Source organism: Oncorhynchus tshawytscha, linkage group LG07, assembly GCF_018296145.1.
Source record: "Oncorhynchus tshawytscha isolate Ot180627B linkage group LG07, Otsh_v2.0, whole genome shotgun sequence".
NCBI lineage: Eukaryota > Metazoa > Chordata > Actinopteri > Salmoniformes > Salmonidae > Oncorhynchus > Oncorhynchus tshawytscha.
The window spans coordinates 24,918,121-24,941,240 of record NC_056435.1 but is presented as its reverse complement, the minus strand read 5'-3'; the positions used below and the strand labels follow the sequence as shown (position 1 = coordinate 24,941,240).

Sequence of the window (23,120 nt, the reverse complement as noted above, 5' to 3'; positions counted from 1 at the left end):
AGAATTGACCAGACTTGTGGAGATCTACAATGATGCCAAGCAAAGAGGCACTAGGTTTGAAGGTAGGCCTTGAAATACATCCACAGGTACACCTCCAATTGACTTAAATTATGTCAATTAGACTATCAGAAGCTTCTAAGCCATGACATAATTTTCTGGAATTTTCCAAGCTGTTTAAAGGCACAGTCAACTTAGTGAATGTAAACTTCTGACGCACTGGAATTATGATAGTGAATTATAAGTGAAATAATCTGTTTATAAACAATTGTTGGAAAAATGAATTGTCATGCACAAAGTAGATGTCCTAACCGACTTGCCAAAACTATAGTGTGTTTACAATACATTTGTGGGGTGGTTGAAAAATTTGTTTTAATAACTACAACCTAAGTGCATGTAAACTTTCGACTTAAACTGTATATTATATTTGAGATTCTTTAAAGTAGCCACCCTTTGCCTTAATGACAGCTTTGCACACTTGGCATTCTCTCAACCAGCTTCATGAGGTAGTCACCTGGAATGCATTTCAATTAACATATGTGCCTTGTTAAAAGTTCATTTGTGGAATTTCTTTCCTTCTTAATGCGTTTGAGCCAATCAGTTGTGTTGTGACAAGGTAGGATTGATATACAGAAGATAGCCGTATTTGGTAAAAGAGCAACTTCATATTAAGTAGAACAGCTCAAACAAGCAAAGAAAACAAGTTTATCATTACTTTAAGACATGAAGGTCAGTCAACACGGAAAATTTCAATAACTTTGAACGTTTCTTCAAGTGCAGTCACAAAAACCATAAAGCGATGTGATGAAACTGGCTCTCATGAGGACGACCACAGGAAAGAAAAACAGAGTTACCTCTGCTGCAGAAGATAAGTTCAGAGTTACCAGCTTCAGAAATTGCAGCCCAAATAAATGCTTCACGGAGTTCAAGTAACAGACATATCTCAACATGTACTGTTCAGAGGAGACTGTGTAAATAGGCCTTCATGGTCAAATTGCGGCAAAGAAACCACTACTAAAGGACACCAATAAGAAGAAGAGACTTGCTTGGGCCAAGAAACACGAGCAATGGACATTAGACCAGTGGAAATCTGTCATTTGGTCTGACGAGTCCAAATTTTAAAAAATTGGTTCCAACCGCCGTGTCTTTGTGAGACGCAGAGTAGGTGAGCGGTTGATCTCTGCATATGTGGTTACCAGCATGAAGCATGGAGGAGGTGGTGTGATGGCATGGGGGTGCTTTACTGGTGACACTGTCAGTGATTTATTTAGAATTCAAGGCACTCTTAACCAGCATGGCCCCCACAATATTCTGCAATGATACACCATCCCATTTGTTTTTCAACAGGACAATGACCCAAAACACACCAGGCTGTGTAAGGGCTATTTGACCATGGAGAGAAATGGAGTGCTGCATCAGATGACCTGGCTTCCACAATCACCCAACCTCAACCCAGTTGAGATGGTTTGGGATGAGTTGGACTGCAGAGTGAATGAAATACAGCCAGCAAGTGCTCAGCATACGTGGGAACTCCTTCAAGACTGTTGGAAAAGCATTCGAGGTGAAGCTGGTTGAGAGAATGCCAAGGGTGTGCAAAGCTGTCATCAAAGCAAATGGTGGCTACTTTGAAGAATCTAAAACATATTTTTGGTTACTACATTATTCAATGTGCTATTTCATAGTTTTGAAGTCTTTATTATTCCACAATGTAGAATATTTTATTTTCAATTCATTTGCACAAACTTGTGTGTTTGTGAGTATGCAAAGAGTCAGTTTAAGATTGTATCAGTGCAGATCTGGTAACCATAAATTAATTATTTAGCAGTCATATGGCTAAATAGCCTGTTGCTCAGAGAGCTGGACTAAAGTCTTTGGCAATTTTCGGGCCATCCTCTAACACCGCCTAATATAGAAGTCCTGGATGGGAGGGAGCTCGGCCCACTGAGGTACTGGGCCGTCTGCACCACCCTCTGTAACGCTTTGTGGTCGAGGGTGGTGCATATGCCATACCAAGCGATGATGCAGCCAGTCAAGATGCTCTCTATAGTGCAGCTGTAGAAATTTGAGGATCCGAGGGCCCATGCCATTTCTTTTCAGCCTCTTGAGGGGGAAGAGGCGCTGTCACACCTTCTTCACTACTGTGCGGGTGTGTGTGAACGATGTTAAGTCCCTGGTAATGTGGATGCCAAGGAACTTGACACTGCCTACACCAATCCAGCCCTGTCAATGTGGATGGGGGCATGATCTCTCCCCTTTCTCCTGTAGTACACAATCAGCTCCTTGGTCTTACTGACGTTGAGCGAGAGGCTGCTGGTCAAGTCTCTGACCTCCTCCCTGTAGGCTGTCTCACCGCTGTCAGTGATCAGTGTTTCTGGATCCTTCAGCAAAAATTATATGATGAAGAAGACTGTCATGGCCCATGACACTTGCATCTGAATTTTACCCGTTTAATTAAAAAAAGGAAAAAAACAGATGGGAGAAAAAAAAAGAAAACTAAAAAAGGACTGTCATGTTGTTGCCTACCCTCACAACCTGGGGCCGAACCGTCAGAAAATCCAGGATCCAGTTGCAGAGGGAGGTGTTAACTTATGGAGGAGTGTTCCTGTGGCGGGAGCGGAAATTTAGAGCACCACCTATAGTTTTTGATAAAACTCAAAATTTCATTAAAACACACATGCAAGGTACTTAATTAAAGCTACACTCGTTGTGAATCTAGCCACCAAGTCAGATTTGTAAAATGCTTTTCGGCTAAAGCATGAGAAGCTATTATCTGATAGCATGCACCCCCCAAAATAGCAGACCGTCACCTAAACAACAGATTTTGCGGTAGCCGGCGCTACCCAAAAGGCAGAAATAAAATATTCATTACCTTTGACGAGCTTCTTTGTTGGCACTCATATGTCCCATAAACATCACAATTGGGTCTTTTTCCCGATTAAATCCGTCATTGTATACCCAAAATGTCATTTGCTGAAGGCCAGTCTGATCCTGGAAAATGCCCCTTTACAAGATGCAACGTCACTTTTTAAAATTACAAAAGTTGCCTATAAACTTTTACAAATCACTTCAAACTACTTTAGGTATTAATAAACGTTAATAATCTATAAAATTGATCACGGAGCGATCTGTATTCGATAGCAGCAAGTCTTGAAATCATCGTCCATGTTTTCAATTTCACAACATCCTGTGGTGCGCCTCAAGACAGGAAGGGCCTATACGTGATCTAACCAAGGATAAAGCAGACATGAAATGCCAGTACTGGCGACATCGTGTGGAAGCTGTAGGCGTTTACAGGGGATCCTCATTTATTTTCTGTCGCCTTAGACAATACATTGAATGGCGGATTAATATTTTTTTTGTGTTTTTGGTAAACAGTTTTACCAGGGATTTTTACTCCTAAACACGTTCTGTTATAGCCACAGACATGATTTAACCAGTGTTAGAGACTTCAGAGTGTTTTCTATACACACATACTTATCATATGCATATACTATATTCCTGGCATGAGTAGCAGGACTTTGAAATGTTGCACGATTTTTAACAAAAAGCTGCGAAAATTCGCATCATCCAGGGTCCTGAGCTTCATGATGCACTTGGATGGGACTATGGTGATGAAATCTGAGCTGTACTCTATGAACACCATTCTCACAGTTATTTCCTCTCTTATCCAGGTGGGAGAGGGCAGTGTGGAGTGCAATAGAGATTGCGTCATCTGTGGATCTGTTGGGGCGGTATGCGAATTGGAGTGGGTCCAGATTGTCTGGGATGATGGTGTCTATGTGTCGTGACCAGCCTTTCAAAGCACATCATAATTACAGATGTGAGTGCTACAGGGTGATAATCATTTAGGCAGGTTACCTTGGAATTATTGGGAACAGGGACAATGGTGATCAGCTTGAAGCATGTTGGGATTAGAAACTGGTCCAAGAAGAGATTGAAAATAACAGAATTTGCTAGCTGGTCTGCGCATGCTCGGAGAACGCGTCCAGGTAATCCGTCTGCGGCCTTGAGATTGTTAAACTGTTTGAAAGTTTACTAACATTGTCCTCAGAAAGCGAGATCACACAGTCATTCGGAACAACCGGGGCTTTCATGCAAGACCCTGTTATTTTCCTCAAAGCGAGAATAAAAAGGCATTTAGCTCGTTTGGGAGTTCTGCATCCCTGGGCTTCTCACAGAAAATATTTTTTGTGTTTGATGTCTAGTCAGAGGATGTAGCAGGCCATCTTGTATGTGTCCATGTCTGTGTCCCGTTCCTTGTAAGCGGTAGCTCTAGCCTTTAGCCCAGCGCGGATACTGGCTGTAATCCATGGTTTTTGGTTTGGATATGTTCGTATAGTCACTATTTGAACGACGTCGTCTATGCACTTATTGATGAAGCCTGTGACTGATGTGGTAAACTCCTCAATGCCATTTTGATGAATCGCTGAACATATCCCAGTCTGTGCTAGCAAAACAGTCTTGTAGCCTCCCGTCTAATTCATCTGACAATTTCCATATTGAGAGCATCACGGTTTAAGCTTTTGTTTGTAAACAGGAAGCCGGAGGATTCGTGGTCTGATTTATCAAAGAATAGGCGAGGGAGGGTCTTGGATGCGTTTCAGCGAGTAGAATAAAAGTGGTCTAGAGGATTAGTGGTGCAGGAAATGTGTTGGTAGAAGTGAAGTAGAACCGTTTTAAGTCTCCCTCATTAAAGTCTTCCCACCAAAAAAAAGTCTCCACACTAGAAATGCTTCCTCTGGGTTTCTTGTTTGTTTATGGCCCCATACATTTTGTTGAGTGCCAAAGCGGTGTTGGCTTGTGGAGGGATGTAAGACAGCCGTGATAATTACTGATGAGAACTCCCTTGGTAGATAAAAAGGTTTGCAGCTTATCATGAGGTATTTTATCTATGAGTCACTAATTGGTTAAAACAATTATTTTGATATCATGGATGGTCAGTCTTGTCATTCATAACTGTCTATTAATTTGAGATGGTAAAATTACCAGCCCCATCCCTCAGTTGTTTACTGAAACAGTGGCAGGGTGTCCTCTTTGCTATTTTTTTAACTGTGGATTGCCATTTAACTCAGGTTGGAATTTCATGAATTACTCTTTAGACAGCAGAAATAAAATAAAATAATCAGAAAATATTAGATTGAGTTATTATTCTTAGTGTCCATGAATAAGACTCCTCTGTGGGTTATTTATTGAGTTATTGCATGTTTTTTCAGTACTGCAAGGACAGAATAATAACAAGGTTTTCAATAGTATGAACTTCATGCATTGCAGAAGAAACAAGCCAATTTGAATCCATGTCACAGACAGTGTTACAATGAAGAGATAGAGAAATCATAAAGGACAGTGTGACACGCAGGGAATATCCAGAACTGGTCTGATACGATCAGTGCCTTAGCCAAGGCTCTCATTTTAGCTCCTATTCTTTGGCATAATCATTTTTCCTGTGATAAAGCTACTCCATTTCAGGACGTCTGTTCCTTTGAGATTGAGAAGACACCCTTTGTTGTTATCGGGAAAGTCGTATTTTTCAATTGCCAGAGCAACTTATGAATACATATAATCTTGCTGTTGCTTTTTTACATCCAACCAGTGTCAGTGTGTGTGTTAACGTGTTGTGACCTGATGTTATGGTTATAGTTAATTCAACAAACAAACAAAAACAAGTCTCCATCATTTAGATGTTTGAGCTGGGTTATCAAAGGAAATGTATTTTGCTTGGCGCCGACGTGCTCGGAATGTTTATTTGATGGTATTAAAAGGTGAATGGGATTTGGGGAAGTGTTGAGAGTCAGATGCCAGGTGATGACTTATTCTTGTGCAATGTGTATAATCCAGCGAGTTAGGGGATGTTAAGTGCACTCGTTTCACAGTCCATTTCACACCTGTCAGTCCTAGGAGAATGCTTCATGTACAATGCCTCAGGAAATACTCTTAACATTCCTTCCTGCGGATGTTTTAGGACCTATTTCGTTAGCCACCGTTAGTATGAATGAATCCTCTCTCAGGAGTCAGGACATTCTGCCTAGTTTATAGTGAAGGGGCAAGTCACTCTACGTCACAGATGGTGTAGACAGAGAGCAAGACTGCCCTTAGGCGGGTTGCATTCTACAAACCTCGCTTGGGTGGCAATATGGAATGGTCAAAGTGTTTTTAGTAGTAGATGCCCACAGAAAACCCAACTCCAACTCACTTTGAAATGAATGGCATGATCACGGAACTTACAAGGGACACATACAGACTAGTGGTGCGCAGGTCAGTTGTTTGTTCACCTGCACCAGCCTGCAATAACCCATCCGCAACAATATGTGATATGTGATAAAATAAAAATCTGAGGCCTGCACCCAACCCTAACCTGCTAATATAGAATATGAGCTAAAGGCTACAGTCAAACAAGGCAGAATAGTTTTTTGATATAGTATGTTTTTGTTTAAAATCTCATTTTGGTAGCCTATTTGTTAGTCAGCTTGTCTATAATGAGTTTCTCTTTTGTCATAAAATGTTGCCTTTGAAGACTAAATAAACCCTTGCTCAACAGAATAATGTAATAGATTGATAGAATGAATGCTTCTAGTTGACATCAGTAAAGTTCTCTCTGTCATCTTTCGTGGACCAAAGACGTTTAGGGAATGGGGAGAAAATACAATAACGCCCCAAAAAATTGCAAAATGTCCAAATAACGTCAGTTGTAAGGAAAACGTGAAATGACCCAACATGTTTCTGATAAGATTTCAGTTCGGCTTCGATGCATATTTTGTGGTTGAAATACTAACAGCTTTTATGATGCTTTTATGATGAAGACATCCCCTCTACAGATGGTATCTGAGCATTGCATTCTCTCAAGATGCAGAAAGAAATTTCTCCACCCCTGTTCCCGAGTCAAAATGTTGCCTACTTTTGCAAGAAATGCTTAATTCTGCAGGAGTTATTATTAAGGCTATGTGAGAGGTTATAGACCTACAGTCAGTGTGTAGATTTCAGTTTCCATTTAACCCATCTAAATAGTAGGCCTTGACATGCCATAGGCCTATTTGAAGTCCCGTCTTGTGACTGTCGAATTTGTATAGTGCCTCACAATCATCACACATAACATAGCCGTCACTGCTATCATTATCTTTTACCACGTCACCAAATCTTTTCCAAACATTACTTTTCTGGCCATCCCTTCTCTTTGTTTTCAACTCTCCTTTCGCAGCTTTTGTCTTATTGAATTAATCTTCAACAATGTCCTTTTTGTCTCCGTGGATTGACGTTCACTTTTTCTGCCAGTTCTCAAAAGCATTATTTGGCGTTTGGCTGTGTAGGATATTTGGCACGCGTACAGTTAAGAGGAAGTTTAGGCTTATGCACCAATAACAAATAGCCTTACAATAATGAAAGAAAAACATCAATGTAGCCCACATAAATTGCACAAGAATTATACATTTCTAGGTTTAAGGTTTTGCTTCTCTTTTTCAAGCCCTCAGCCCTTTTGCCACACAATATTTAATGACCCTAAACCAGTCCACCCCGCAGATATGACCACAAGGTTTATGAGTCAGTCTAGTGCAGTGTTGCCCGCATCGCTCGCTCTCCTCCCCCCCTTCCCCACAGAGCTGCTTGGACTGGGCCTCCAAGGAGCAGATGGTATCTGCCGGGAGCAGGCAATGGAAATCCCCTTCCTTCCCAGCCAAACTCTTTATGGATGGAACAACGTGGCTCCAGGGGAAGTCCTGGGCCTGTTTTTTGGGGGGGGGAAATCAACAAATTTGTTTATAGTATTCTTTTCTTCTTTGAGATACTCACAAGCTAGCTTAGGCAGAATCTATGAGCCCCACAGCACAATTTTGTTGTATCTTTTATTAAAATCCAAAGCGTAGGCAACTAGAAAACCTGGAGTATCCGTTGAGAAATGCGCTATCATTGTTTTTGCTTGGCATTTTATTAATATAGTAAATGTTGATTAATGCAATTTATTCACTTCAAATAAATGGATGTCTTCGACACATGACCACTCCGAACCAGATTGAAATGTCAAACAGAAATAACACCCTCTATTAAGAGCCAGTATACTATGTTATGCATTTAGCAATTATTAACTGGGTAAAAAGTACTCCATAGCTGCTTATACTCTGCCGCATGGTATATTAATGTAACTTAACAGTGGGTTTACCAGAGGGCTCTTGCTGAGTGTGCAACTAATTATTATTATAGGTCCAATGCAGCCATTTTAATCTCAATATCAGATCATTTTTGGGTAACAATTAAGTACCTTACTGTGATTGTTTTCAATGAAAAAGGTCAAAAGGAAACAATAGCTTCTTAGTGAAGATATATTTCTCAATCAAAACAGTTGCTAAGACTGTCTGGAAGTGATCTGAGTGGAAAGGAGGAAACTGAAAACTAGCTGTTATTGGCAGAGAGTTTTGGAACTTTCTTTCTTATTGGTCTGTCAACGATTTTACTGCGTGGTGATGTCACCACATAGGCCAAAACTCCATCCCACCAAAACAGGCTGAAATTGCAGGTGGTGTTTTCAAACAGCTCTTACAATAAAACGGGCATTAATCATTTTCACAATATTATTCTAACCTTATGTGGAAATATACACTGATAAACGCAACATGCAACAATTTAAAAGATTGACTGAGTTACAGGCCACATAAGGAAATCAGTCAATTGAAATAAATGAATTAGGTGCTAATTTATAGATTTCACTTGACTGGGAATACGGATTTGCATCCGTTGGTCACAGCCAGATACCTTTAAAAAAGGTAGGGGCATACATGGATAAGAAAACCAGTCAGTATCTGGTGTGACCACCATTTGCCTCATGAAGAGCGATGCATCTCCTTCCCATACAGTTGATCAGTCTGCTGATTGTGGCCTGTTGAATGGTGTCCCACTCCACTTCAATGGCTGTGCGAGTTGCTGGATATTGGCGGGAACTGGAACACGCTGTCGTACACATCGATACAGGGCAACCCAAACATGCTCAATGGGTGACATGTCTGGTGAGTATGCAGGCCATGGAAGAACTGGGACATTTTCAGCTTTCAGAAATTGTGTACAGATCCTTGTGACATGGGGCCGTGCATTATCATGCTGAAACATGAGGTGATGGCGGGGGATGAATGATGCAGCAATGGGGCTCAGGATCTCATCACAGCATCTCTGTGCATTCAAATTGCCATCGGTAAAACGCAATTGTGTTTGTTGTACGTAGCTTATGCCAGCCCATACCATAACCCATCACCACCATGAGGCACTCTGTTCCCAACGTTGACATCAGCAAACCACTCGTCCACACGACAGCATGTCTGCCATCTGCCTGGTACAGTTGAAACCTGGATTCATCCATGAAGAGCACACTTCTCCAGCATGCAAGTGACCATCGAAGGTGAGCATATACCCATTGAAGTCTGTTACGATGCCGAACAGCAATCGGGTCAAGACCCTGGTGAGGACGACAAGCACACAGATGAGATTACCTGAGATGATTTCTGACAGTTTGTGCAGAAAATCTTTGGTTGTGCAAACCCACAGTTTCATCAGCTGGTGGCTAGTCTAAGATGATCCCGCAGTCGAACAAACAGGATGTGGAGATCTTGGGCTGGCGTAGTTATACATGTTCTGCAGTTGTGAGGCAGGTTGGACGTACTGCCCAAAAAACGTTGACATTGGAGGCGGCTTATGGTAGAAAAATGAACATTCAATTCTCGGGCTACAGTTCTGGTGAACATTCCTGCGATCAGCATGCCAATTGCATGCTCCCTCAAAACTTGAGACATCTGTGGCATTGTGTTGTGAGAACAAACTGGATATTCTAGAATGGCCTTTTATTGTCCCCAGCAAAAGATGTACCTGTGTAATGATCATGCTGTTAAATCAGCTTCTTGTTATGCCACACCTGTCAGGTGGATGGATTATCTTGGCAAAGGAGAAATGCTAACTAACAAGGATGTAAACAAATGTGTGCTCAACATTTTAGAGAAATAAGCTTTTTGTGCATATGGAGCATTTCTGGGATCTTTTATTTCAGCATGAAACATGGGACCTGGGAACACTATTTTTGTTTAGTATATATAAAACACAGGGAAATCAAGTTTTTGACTTCACTGGGCCTTTACGTAACTGGTTCTGCAGCCTTATTTTTTGTTTACCCAACTTTTCAGTCCAAGTGTTACGTGAACAAAAAAAATAGTTGTCCCAAACTGAGCTCCAACTTGAAAAAAACTTAGGCAACAGTTTTGTCAATTTAAAATGATGTGTTTGCTCAACTATATATTACTATTTTGGCATCTTAACTAAAAAAAAGCCTGTGCAACTGATTAAACAAACAGTGGTTTTAACATAATGTTTTCAACTTACGTATTTGACACACGTCGACATACATGATTACATTGGGCATGTTCATTTATACAGAAATATTATTCAACATGTGAATTCAAATCCCAGGGGAGGACAACTGCTTGGTTCATGGGATTCCAATCTTCCTGCTACGCCACCATGTCTGTGTCAATTATCAGTTTATCTGAGTATTCTCTCATCCTTGATTTTATTTATTTATTTCAGAAAATGTTGGTTCTGTTTTAATGTTCTCTTAATAAAATAGTTTTTCCTCGAGTTGAGATTTACTTTGAGATGCAAATTCCAGGTGAGGACATGTTGAATAGTAATTACTGTATAAATAAACATGCACACTGTAAACATGTATGTAATACATGAGTTGAATACAAAAGTTGAGTAAAGAAAGAAAAAAAGGCTGTGGAACTAGTTACTTAATAATAATTATTTGAAACAACTTCTTTTTTTTACAGTGTTGTTAAAACAGAGAGGGAGGGAGAGATAAAGTACATCTAAGGCTATTTGATTGAGCCTTGCACCTCTTTTTCATGCAGCGTGTTGCTTGATAAAGTAGCCTACACAAGCTGTCTCCTACTGGGACCTGCTCACACCACGTGCCCTGTATCTATCGAGCACCATACCAGTGGCCGTGTTCGTTAAATCTTCTTATGGCTTCAGGGGCAGTATTGAGTAGCTTGGATGAAAGTTACCCAGAATAAACGGCCTGCTCCTCAGTCCCAGTTACTAATATATGCATATTATTATTAGTATTTGATAGTTTTAGAAACTTCAGAGTGTATTCTATTTGAATGATGTCTGTGAATATAACAGAACTCATATGGCAGGCAAAAACCTGAGGAGAAATCCAAACAGGAAGTGAGAAATCTGAGGTTGGTATGTTTTCAACACAGTTCCCATTGAAATCCCCTTGAGATTTGAATGAGGTTGCACTTCCTAGGGCTTTCACTAGATGTCAACCGTCTATAGAAATTTGAATGAGGCTTCTACTGTGTTGTGGGACTGAATAAGAACAGAATGAACAGGTGTCTGGCAGTCAGCCATTTTCTGGTCACGCGCATTCCACATGATTTCCGTTTCTCCTGAAGACACAAAGGAATTCTCCGGTTGGAACTTTATTGAAGATATGATTTTAAAAATCCTAATGATTGATTCTGTACTTAGTTTGAAATGTTTCTTCGACCTGTAATATAACTTTTTGAAGTTTTTATCTGAAGTAACGCTCGACCAGAACGAGCGTTTGGATATGTATACCAAACGTGCTAACAAAAGGAGGTATTTGGACATAAATAACAGACATTATCGAACAAAACAAACATTTATTGTGGACCTGCGCTTCCTGGGAGTGCATTCTGATGAAGATCAAAGGGAACATTTATCATGTAATTTATGGTTTATGTTGACTCCAACATGGCGGCTAATTTGACTATTGTTCTGAGTGCCGTCTCAGAAAATCGCATGGTTTGCTTTTTCCGTTAAGTTTTTTTGAAATCACACACAGCAGTTGCATTAATGAGAGGTATATCTATAATTCCATGTGTATAACTTGTATTATCATCTACATTTATGATGAGTATTTCTGTTGAATCGATGTGGCTCTGCAAAATCACTGGATGTTTTTGGAACTGGTGAATGTAACGCGCCAATGTAAACTCCGATTTTTTGTTATAAATATGAACTTTATCAAACAAAACATACATGTACTGTGTAACATGAAGTCCTATGAGTGTCATCTGATGAAGATCAAAGGTTAGTGATTAATTTTATCTCTAGTTGTGCTTTTTGTGACTCCTCTCTTTGGCTGGAAAAATGGCTGTGTTTTTCTGTGACTTGGCTCTGACCTAACAAAATCATTGGTGGTGCTTTCGCCGTAAAGCCTATTTGAAATCGACACTGTGGTGGGATTAACAACAAGACTACATTTAAAACGGTATAAAATACATGTATGTTTGAGGAATTTTAATTATGAGATTTCTGTTTTGAATTTGGCGCCCTGCACTTTCACTGGCTGTTGTCATATCATCCCGTTAATAGGATTGCATCCCAAAGAAGAACATGCCATTAGAAATAACCCAATAATGGCAGACATAAAATCTATCCATGGGAACCTCAGAGACTGGACTAAATTGAAACTATTTTTTTTGTGCTTAGTAAGTCTCTCTAGATAATTAACCCAGTGATATGCAGAGTACTTTTCCTTCTCGGCTGTACATTTGTCAAAAATGGAAAAAAATCCCATCGTGTCAGCTCTTCAGTTTGAAGGCAAGTTGAGACGAGGATACAACAGAGCTTATCTTATGCCCTTAGACAGAGGGAGGCCTGGGGTATAGATATCCTGCAAATGGAAGCAGCATTATTAATATCATGGTGTGTGTACGTCATTACTGTACTCTGACTTTTAAGGCAGGGTTCATTTCTCCAGAGATCATACTGCAGTGACACCTCTGCAAAAACCAGTGTGTTGTGGCGTTTACCATATCTTCCTTAAGACATGGCCATTCATTTTCAAGTGTATGCCTGTCACTATCTTATTTAGAAAAAATGTATTAAAAAGGGGCAGTGCAACCAAAAAACACAATTTCCCAATTTATTTAGGTACTGAGTCAGACCCCCTTTGCCTATAGATCACCTTGAATTATTTGGGGCATGGAAATGTTGCTCAATTGGTATAAAGGGTCCTAACACGCATGCCAGAAAAACATTCCCTATACCATTACAACACGCCACCAGCCTGTACCGTTGACACCGGGAAGGATGGGGCCATGGATTCATGCTGCTTTGGCCAAATCCTGACTCTGCCATCAGCATGAAGCAACAGGAACAAGGATTTGTCGGACCAGGCAATGTTTTTCCACTCCTAAATTGTCCAGTGTTGGTGATTGCGTGCCCATTGGAGCGGCTTTTTCTTGTTTTTAGCTAATAGGAGTGAAACTCGTGTGGTCGTCTGCTGCAATAGCCCATCCATGGCAGGGACCGACGAGTTGTGAATTCCCAGACGCTGCTCTGCACACCACTGTTGTACTGCGCCGTTATTTTCTTTTTTGTGGCCCGTCTGTTAGCTTGCACCATTCTTGCCATTCTCTTTCCAGCTCTCATCAACGAGCTGTTTTCGGCCACAGGACGGCCGCTGACTGGATGTTTTTTGCACCATTCGCAACATTCTCGGGATAACCCTAGACACTGTCGTGCGTGAAAACCCCAGGAGGCTGGCCGTTTGAGATTTTGGAACCGTCATGCCTGGCACAGACCGTTTTGCCCATTTTGACGTTCAATCAAACAGTAACCGAATGCCTCAATGCCTGTCTGCCCGCTTTATATAGTAGGCCATGGCCACGTGACTCACTGTCTGTAGGAGCAAACCATTTTCGTGAACGTATCTAATAAACTGGTTAGAATACTACTGTGAAAATTATGATAATATCCTTTGTGTAAGAGCTGTTTGAAAAGACCACCTGATATTTCAGCTAATTTAGCATGGTAGGGGTTTTGGACCGCAAGGCAGGATAAGTGAATCTCTGCCAATAACAGCTAGTTTTCAGGTTGCATATCCCTCCAATTAGGCCCCTCACTCAGACCGCTCCCAGACATTCCTAGCAAAATTATTGGTTGAGAAATTGCTTTTTGATCTATTTTTGTTCCTTTTTGACTATTTTAATTGAAAACAATCTAAGTAAGGTTGTTACAGAGAAAATATTTGATATTGACAAAGGTCCACTGCAGCTGTTTTTAAGAATACTTGGTTTTAAAAAGGATGATTTCCACTGAACATTGGCATTATCATAGGATGATGTTGATAAGCAAATGAATGTGCTAATCCAATGTGCAAAAATGTTCTATAACAAAATAACTAAACTTCTAAATGCTTTTGCATGGTGCAGCAGACGAGACTAGCAGACTGTGGTGTTTATGACTACACAGTAAAACAACGGGAGTTGAAATCAGTGTTGAAAAAAATGTGGGTTAAATTGACTCTACTGGGAGTTATCTAAACCGTCAAGAGAGTGGTACTCTTCCTGGAGTTAGTGGTGATAACTGGCAGGGCTGGCTCTAGCCTTTTGTGGGTCCTAGGTGAGATTTGGTTCAGAGGCCCCCCAATTCTACAAATTTTGCCATGGGGCAGAGAGAATTTCCTTCAATTCTACACATTTCACCAGGTCGGTATTCGGCCATAATTACTACAAGTTTAGATAATTGGCTAGACTAACTTACCAATCTAAAAATTGTTAACTGACATGGCTAATTGAGTGACTGACAGTGACTGACAAATCAAGAGGAAAACTGCTGATACACAACCAAATTTCTAACTTGCACCTTGTGTATTCTCTATTCTAACTCTCAACAGTAACTTGAGCCCCACTGAGTTCCTAAAATAAAAATAAAAAGTGGGTCCTAAGTGACTGCTTATGCCTGGAGCCGGCTCTGATTGCGAGTCCCATAGGACGGCGCACAATTGGCCCAGTGTCGTCCTGGTTAGGGTTTGACCAGGGTAGGCTGTCATTGTAAATAAGAATTTATTCATAATAAGGATCCGCCCCTTTTTTTTCAATTTTTGACTAAAATTACATACAGGCATTTAGATTTGGGTAACTCAGGCCCTGAAGCAAGGATATGCATATTCTTGGTACCATTTGAAAGGAAACACTTTGAGGTTTGTGTAAATGTGAAAGGAATGTAGGAGAATATAGCACAATAGATGTGTAAAAGATAATACAAAGGAAAAAAATACAGTTCTTGTGTATTTCTTTTGTACCAGCCATCTTTGAAATGCAAGAGAGGCCATGATGTATTATTCCAGCCCAGCTGCAATTTAGAATTTGGCCAGTAGATGGCAGCAGTGTATGTGCAAAGTTTTAGACTGATCCAATGAACCATTGCATTTATGTTCAAACTTTTGTATCAAGACTGCCCAAATGTGCCTAATTTGTTTATTAATAACTTTTCATGTTCAAAACTAACGACAGTTGGTGGAAGAAGGTGAGGACCAAGATGCAGCGTGGTAAGTGTTCATCATTATTTTAATAAACTGAACACTAAATACAACAAGGAACACAAGAAACAACCGAAACAGATCCGTCAGGTGCAAAACACACTAAACAGAAAATAACTATCCACAACCCATAGTGGGAAAACAGGCTGCCTAAGTAAGGTTCTCAATCAAAGACCACGATTGACAGCTGCCTCTGATTGGGAACCATACCAGGCCAAAACCAGAAATACAAAACATAGAATGCCCACCCCAACTAAACTGAAATAGAGACATAAAAAAGGAACTAAGGTCAGGACGTGACAAAAACTGTGCACTCTCCTCAAACAATAGCATGATATTATTTCACTGTAATAACTACTGTAAATTGGACAGTGCAGTTAGATTAACAAGAATTTAAGCTTTCTGTCAAGATCAGATATGTCTATGTCCTGGGAAATTTTGTTGTTAATTACAACCTCACGCTAACCGCATTAGCCTACGTTAGCTCAACCGTCCCGTGGAAGGGACACCGATCCTGAAGAAATTAACCGACTTGCCTAGTTAAATAAAGATGAAATAAACACCATTTAGAGTAACCAGAGACAGGGTGTTTCTCAATATGCACACTAATGTGCTCCACACTCATGCTCCAAGTGCATTCTCAGAGGACGTTCTCTTGAGTTCTTGTGAGGATGAGAGTGTGGAGAATGCATAAAACATTAAAACTGTGGGACCTTATATAGACAGGTGTCTGCCTTTCCAAATCATGTCCAATCAATTGAATTTACCACAGGTGGACTCCAATCAAGTTGTTGAAACATCTCAAGGATGATCAATGGAAACATGATGCACCTGAGCTCAATTTCGTGTCTCAGAGCAAAGGGTCTAAATACTTACGTAAATAAGGGTGTGTGTGTTGTGTTTTTAATAACTATGCAAAAAATTTACAAAAACCTGTTTTCGCTTTGTCACTATGGGGTATTGTGTGTGTATTGCTTAGGATTTTTATTTATCCATTTTAGAATAAGGCTGTATCGTAACAAAATGTGGAAAAAGTCAAGGGGTCTGAATACTTTTCGAAGGCACTGTTTATAGTGTAGGTAGTCTTCATCTACAGTATTTTCTTCCCTACTCTGACAGGCAATGTAAATGTAAAATATGAGTGATGTAAAAGTGCTGGATATCATCCTGTAAATTAGCTTCCAACAGAAGTTTGATATCACATTGCAAACCACCATAATGTGACACACTAAGAAATATTCAAATGTCTTTGCACCCTTTTCACTCAAAGGAAATACACTGAAAGAGAAATGTCCTCTGCTGTAGTTGATTGTTAATTCAAAAACATAGAAAAGTGCAAAATGACAACGGTGTTGATTAAAAACGACACAAACAAATACATTGTCAATTGGAGTTAAATGTAAGCAACTCAGAGTTTAATATTTAATAAAATTAGTGTTGTTTTAACTCCCAAAATAATATTTTCATAACCATGAAAAACAGCCCCAGACCATTATTCCTCCTCCCCCAAACTTTACAGCTGGCACCATGCATTGGGACAGGTAGAGTACTAGTGGCATCTGCCAAACCAAGATTAGTCCTTCGGACTGCCTATTGGTGAAGCACAATTTATCACTCCAGAGAACATATTTGCACTGCTCCAGAGTCCAATGGGGGCTGGCTTTACACCACTCCAGTTGACGCTTGGAATTTGCGCATGGTGATCTTAGGCTTGTGTGCAGCTGCTCGGCTATAGAAACAAACAGTTATTGTGCTGACGTTGCATCCATAGGAAGTTTGGAACTCAGTAGTGAGTGTTGCAACCGAGGACAGGCTTCAGTACTTGGCTGTCCAGTTCTGTGAGCTTGTGTGAACTACCACTTTGCAGCCGACTCGTTGTTGCTCCTAGACATTTCCACTTCACAATAACAGCACTTACAGTTGACCGGGGCAGCTCTAGCAGGGCATACATTTGATGAACTGACTTGTTGGAAAGGTGGCATCCTATGACGGTGCCACGTTGAAAGTCACTGAGCTATTCAGTAAGGCCATTCTACTTCCAATGTTTGTGTATGGAGATTGCATGGCTGTATGCTGGATTTTGTACACTTGTCAGAAACCGGTATGGGTGAAATTGCAGAATCCACAAATTTGAAAAGGGTGTCCACATACATTTCGTATTGCCAAGAGGATGCCGTACAGCACAGCTGTAGAACATCTACACTGAAAAATAATTCAAACACTGTTTGCGTCCCCGCGGGATCCTGGATGCATATGATCGGGATATAGTGCTCTTTAGAAGGCACCTCACATAGCCTACTGTGCTATTCAAACTCGACTGAATAGAAGAGTCAGCTGCTCATACAATTTCATAGTGGGTCAAAAGTATACACTGATTTGTTATTCTTTATCCCACAAAGGCATGCATAAAGCAATGTAATTTATTTTTTTCACATCGTCAACGATTTTTTATTTTTATCGTTGGCTCTGCAGTCTAGATCATTTCCATGTGGTAGGCTACGGGTGAGGACACAGACCTGCACACACATGCTGCGCCTTTATGCATAAAACAATCAATGTTTGCCTACAATGTTCAAGGCGTTGCACTTCTATGGATACATATACACCACATAATCATATTTCGACGTTTGTGCATTTGTGCCTATATTTAGCAATTTTGTCATTATAGTACAAATCATTACAGAAACTCGCTACAACACTTCCGTTTGTCGAAATGATTGTGTTCAGTTAATTTAATCCAACCACATAGTGTGGGCGTACAATAAATACATACATTGACATCAATTCGTATGAATTCCTTTGTCTATCATCTACGTTATCTTTGCATTTCAAAGTTGACCCATTTTATGGCTACTCACCCCTTTATCCTTCTCTGGTAAAATCTTCTCGGTGTGAACTGACCCATATCCAATTCACTAACATGTTGATGTGAGAATAAACAAAAATGTTTGTTCCTGTTGGTAATAGGGTGTAGATTAGGCCACTTGAAGAATGTCCTCCACCTCACTTCCAAAAAACTCCTTCCATCGTTTGAAATATCCCAAAGAAATCCATGCGTTTGCTGTCTCGATTCCACAGCTGCTCGAGCGCTGTCCAGTGGAAAGTGGAGCTGAAAGTCTGGACTCGCCTAACTTTCGTTGCCTGCTGCTAATTGCCGATAAATCGAATTGACCAGCGGATTTAGTAGCGGTTATGTTACAGTCACTTATTAACTTTAAAGAACATATACTGACATGTCCTAATAATAAAGATGAATGAGAAGCAAACATTGCACGCCCGCGGAATGGAGACAGCACCCTCGAATCGATGGAGTGCACTCAGCGCCCACTGAATTAATTTGATCATAATGCTAAGCAGCAAAATGCACATATCATTGTGGTAAAACCATTGTTATCAATTCTGTTTCAATGCCGCTGCTGATAACGGGATAAAAATCACAAATATTTAACAATCGCACACCAGTTTCACCACATGCCGAGAAAGAGTGCGCCATGCACTTAATGGTGCTGATATTCTTTTTGATTTAGGCTACGTAGATTTGACCACCTGCTACATTAGCCTTCACTTCATTTCAGATTTGACGTTCACTGAGTTTAATTGTTTTAGAGTTATGCCCAAATCCTGCAAACGTTGAATATGTATAAGGATATTTCTCAAAAGCGGTGTGGCAGCGCATCGTCACGCGCAGGAAGCTTTACAATAAACACGTGAGACACAATTGCTTCGCTTGCCTCAATACATGTGTTAGATGATCATTTTGGAAAACCTAAATAGACAATTAATCGCTATGTTTTCGACATGCACATTATATTTAGGCTTAAGTCCTCATTTATCAACCGTGCATAAATGTCTTACTAAATTCTGTCGGAAATTGAGATTCTAGGATTTGCGTGCGCCACAAATTATTGGGATTGATCAAACTGTCGCATGCAACATATATACATGTTGCCAATGATACATAAGACCATAATACACCTGCTCTTTCCATGACAGACTGACCAGGTGAATCCAGTTGAAAGCTATGATCCCGTGTTGATGTCACTTGTTAAATCCACTTCAATCAGTGGATATGAAGGGGATAAAACAGGTTAAAGAAGGATTCTCAAGCCTTGAGACGTTTGGGACATCAAATAAAATAAAATACATTGTATTAGTCACATGCGCCGAATACAACAGGTGTAGATTTACAGTGAAATGCTTAGGTACGAGCCCATAACCGACAGTACAGTTTCAAAAAATAAGAATAAGGGTTAAAAGTAACACGTAATTAAAGAGGAGCAGTAAATATATATATATATACAGTACAGCGGGGTGCCGGTACAGAGTCATTGTGCCGGGGCACCGGTTAGTTGAGGTAGTATGTGCATGTAGGTAGAGTTAATTAAAGTGACTATACATAGATGACAACAGAGAGTGGCAGTGGTATGGAGACGGGAGGGGGGGCAATGTGAATAGTCTGGGTAGCCATTTGACTAGACATGGATTGTGTATGTGTCACAGTCAGAGGGTGAATGGGCAAGACAACATTTAAGTGCCTTTAAATGGGGTATGGTAGTAGGAGCCAGGCGCACCGGTTTGAGTATGTCAAGAACTGCAATGCTGCTGCGTTTATCCCGCTCAATAGTATCAAGAATGGTCCACCACCCAAAGGACATCCAGCCAACTTGACACAACTGAGGGAAGCATTGGAGTCTACATTGGCCAGCATCCCTGTGGAATGCTTTTGACACCTTGTAGAGTCCATGCCTGTCACGTTCGTTATAATGATCGGACCAAGGCGCAGCATGGGATGCGTACATACTTATTTATTTATTAAAAGAATAAACACTGAACAAAATAACAAACCGAAACGTGAAGCTATACAAATGATTGCTGACAGGCAACTACACATAGACAAGATCCCACAACAGAAAGTGGGAAACAGGGCTGCCTAAATATGATCCCCAATCAGCGACAACGATAAACAGCTGTCTCTGATTGGGAACAATATCAGGCCAACATAGAAATACAAAACCCCTAGACCTACAACAATCCTAGACATACAAAACTCTAGACATACAAAACCCTAGACATAAAACACTAGAGTACCCACCCTCGTCACACCCTGACCTAACCAAAATACAGTGGGGCAAAAAAGTATTTCGTCAGCCACCAATTGTGCAAGTTCTCCTACTTAAAAAGATGAGAGAGGCCTGTAATTTTCATCATAGGTACACTTCAACTATGACAGACAAAATGAGAAAAAAAATCCAGAAAATCACATTGTAGGATTTTTAATGAATTTATTTGCAAATTATGGTGGAAAATAAGTATTTGGTCACCTACAAACAAGCAAGATTTCTGGCTCTCACAGACCTGTAACTTCTTCTTTAAGAGGCTCCTCTGTCCTCCACTCGTTACCTGTATTCATGGCATCTGTTTGAACTTGTTATCAGTATAAAAGACACCTGTCCACAACCTCAAACAGTCACACACCAAACTCCACTATGGCCAAGACCAAAGAGCTGTCAAAGGACACCAGAAACAAAATTGTAGACCTGCACCAGGCTGGGAAGACTGAATCTGCAATAGGTAAGCAGCTTGGTTTGAAGAAATCAACTGTGGGAGCAATTATTAGGAAAGGGAAGACATACAAGACCACTGATAATCTCCCTCGATCTGGGGCTCCACGCAAGATCTCACCCCATGGGGTCAAAATGATCACAAGAACGGTGAGCAAAAATCCCAGAACCACATGAGGGGACCTAGTGAATGACCTGCAGAGAGCTGGGACTAAAGTAACAAAGCCTACCATCAGTAACACACTACGCCGCCAGGGACTCAAATCCTGCAGTGCCAGACGTGTCCCCCTGCTTAAGCCAGTACATGTCCAGGCCCGTCTGAAGTTTGCTAGAGAGCATTTGGATGATCCAGAAGAAGATTGGGAGAATGTCATATGGTCAGATGAAACCAAAATATAACTTTTTGGTAAAAACTCAACTCATCGTGTTTGGAGGACAAAGAATGCTGATTTGCATCCAAAGAACACCATACCTACTGTGAAGCATGGGGGTGGAAACATCATGCTTTGGGGCTGTTTTTCTGCAAAGGGACCAGGACGACTGATCCGTGTAAAGGAAAGAATGAATGGGGCCATGTACCGTGAGATTTTGAGTGAAAACCTCCTTTCATCAGCAAGGGCATTGAAGATGAAACGTGGCTGGGTCTTTCAGCATGACAATGATCCCAAACACACCGCCCGGGCAACGAAGGAGTGGCTTCGTAAGAAGCATTTCAAGGTCCTGGAGTGGCCTAGCCAGTCTCCAGATCTCAACCCCATAGAAAATATTTGGAGGGAGTTGAAAGTCTGTGTTGCCCAGCAACAGCCCCAAAACATCACTGCTCTAGAGGAGATCTGCATGGAGGAATGGGCCAAAATACCAGCAACAGTGTGTGAAAACCTTGTGAAGACCTACAGAAAACGTTTGACCTCTGTCATTGCCAACAAAGGGTATATAACAAAGTATTGAGATAAACTTTTGTTATTGACCCAATACTTATTTTCCACCATAATTTGCAAATAAGTTCATTAAAAATCCTACAATGTGATTTTCTGGATTTTCTTTCTCATTTTGTCTGTCATAGTTGAAGTGTACCTATAATAAATTACAGGCCTCTCATCTTTTTAAGTGGGAGAACTTACACAATTGGTGGCTGACTAAATACTTTTTTGCCCCACTGTATATAGAAAACAGAGATATCTAAGGTCAGGGCGTGACAATGCCCTGACGAACTGAGGCTGTTCTGACGGAAAGGAGGGTGTTTTGTACACTCAGTGTATATTTGTGCTTCGTGAATGAGCGCTACAACCCTGCCTGAGCAGACCTCTTCATGCTTGTGTGACACTTTTGAATGTGGGTTAAAAGGAAAATAAACTATCTGAGTTTTCGCCCCTGCCTACTAGAGTAATCCTTGCTAGCTAGAGGGAGCGGCACCAGTAGACAGTCCTTCCCTCCCTCCTTCCCTCACCATTTTTAACAAAACTGTGGGAAAACAGTGCTCAACAAGCAGGGCGAAGGACACTGTTTAGGACACGGTCGCACCACCTCCCACGTGTTAACTAACTAGCTTGCTAATTAGTGACACTATGTGCTAGCTTGCTAGTTAGTTACCCCCCACACCCCACCTAATGTGTCTGGAGACAACCATGCCCGACAGAACGGGGCAAAGGACCCTGTCTACCGGTCGTCCCGTACACGAGGCGGGAGGCTTCGGCGACACTGTGAACTAGCTAGCTTGAAAGTTAGTGACACCATGTGTTAGCTAGCTTGATAGTTAGCTAGCTAGCACATGGTGTCACTCCCGCCTACTGTGTAGCAGAGTCCACCTTGCTAGCTAGCGTGAGCAACACCGGCAGTGCTTAATTTGTAAATTGGTGAGGTCCCGGAACAAAAAGTGGCCCAAGGGGAGGGTGACCTGGGGTGTTCTGAGGTACTGGAATGCATGAGAAGAAGAAAAAAAATCGCCTTTATATTAAAGCATTGCATGTGTTATCATCGATTTGGCGTACTGGCATAGAGCAGTGGTGTGGAGCTGTTTGCAGAAGTTGCACACATGGAGACATTGTTTTGTAGCCTGGAGTCCAGGAAAAATGTGGCCTTTTTATAAATGGATTTCATGCAATTCTACATACTTTTAGATGACTGTAGACTTCTGCAGAATCTCTTTTAATACCTTACAAATTATAAAAATGTCAGGCTGCTTTGACTTTGACAAACTGAGAACCTGAGATGTCTTTAGGCTAGGCCTAGGTGTG

General features: G+C 40.9%; 1 protein-coding gene across 3 annotated transcripts in view; it reads right to left on the bottom strand.

Annotated features, from left to right (window-relative positions):
* The window catches only part of LOC112254185 (metabotropic glutamate receptor 4), a 339,519-nt gene extending 320,619 nt beyond the window's left edge, over positions 1–18,900 (bottom strand). Inside the window, exon 1 of one of the 3 annotated variants that reach the window (XM_042324215.1) lies at positions 18,184–18,900. The gene's annotated coding sequence lies outside the window, so the exon portion shown is untranslated. The remainder of the gene's footprint in view (positions 1–18,183) is intronic. The other 2 variants (XM_024426489.2, XM_024426488.2) reach the window with 2 other exon arrangements.
* Positions 18,901–23,120: the final 4,220 nt, after the last annotated feature.